General features: G+C 68.1%; 1 protein-coding gene across 1 annotated transcript in view; it reads left to right on the top strand.

The window, feature by feature from the left end:
- LOC102259690 (plectin) overlaps positions 1–1,024 on the top strand; it is a 34,198-nt gene that overhangs the window by 18,026 nt on the left and 15,148 nt on the right. The window contains exon 2 of the mRNA XM_014538690.1: positions 351–359. The gene's annotated coding sequence lies outside the window, so the exon portion shown is untranslated. The remainder of the gene's footprint in view (positions 1–350; positions 360–1,024) is intronic.

The following is a 1,024-nucleotide window of genomic DNA, read 5'->3' as shown; positions in this document are numbered from 1 at the left end:
TCCCCTTCCCTCCCCCTGGGACTCCCAGGGGTGTGTGTCTGGGCTCTGTGCACAGCTCATCTCCACTCCTCCTTCCTCAGAAAGCACAGGCGGAGGTGGAAGGGCTGGGCAAGGGGGTTGCCCGACTCTCGGAGGAGGCCGAGAAGGTCCTGGCCCTGCCTGAGCCCTCCCCGGCCGCCCCCATGCTGCGCTCGGAGCTGGAGCTGACCCTGGTCAAGCTGGAGCAGGTCCGCAGCCTCTCCGCCATTTACCTGGAGAAGTGAGTGCACCGGTCGGCGAGGCGCCCGAGGCCCTGACCTGGGAGGGCGCTGAGCAGAGGCGGCCCGACCACCTGTGTGGGCACAGGACAGGCTGACGGGTGGGGGGTCTGTGGAGGGGTGTGCCCAAGAGGTGGTGTGGCTCAGTGGATAGAGGGTCGGCCTGCGGACTGAAGGGTCCCAGGCTCGATTCTGGTCAAGGGCCTGTACCTTGGCTGCAGGCTCCCACCAGTGATGAGAGAGAATCATCGATCGGCTGCCTCCCGCACGCCCCACACCGGGGATCGAGCCCGCAACCCGGGCCTGTGCCCTGAACGGAATTGAACTGTGACCTGGTTCATAGGTCGACGCTCAGCCCCTGAGCCACGCCTGCCGGGCGTTACCCACTGTTTCTTCACTGAGGCTGACGGGTCCCTCTCCCCAGCCTGGGCGGGAAGGCTGAGAGCCCCCAGGCCACAGATGTGAGCTTGCCGTCGGGCCAGCATGGCCTCCGTGGCAGCGCGGGCATCCGTACCCCGGTCCCCGAGCACTCTCCCCCTGGTCCTACCGGGAGCCCGCCCCCACCCCCGGCTCTGAACCCGCTCTCCCCCAGGCTCAAGACCATCAGCCTGGTGATCCGCAGCACACAGGGGGCCGAGGAGGTGCTGCGGGGCCACGAGGAACAGCTCAAGGAGGCCCAGGCCGTGCCCTCCACCCTCCCGGAGCTCGAGGCCACCAAGGCTGCGCTCAAGGTACCACCATCAGAACAGGGCCTGGGAGGACCCGGG

This window comes from Myotis brandtii, unplaced genomic scaffold (genome assembly GCF_000412655.1).
Source record: "Myotis brandtii unplaced genomic scaffold, ASM41265v1 scaffold1956, whole genome shotgun sequence".
NCBI classification, from domain to species: domain Eukaryota; kingdom Metazoa; phylum Chordata; class Mammalia; order Chiroptera; family Vespertilionidae; genus Myotis; species Myotis brandtii.
Note: the sequence above shows the minus strand (reverse complement) of the source record. Positions and strands in the feature narration are given on the sequence as shown.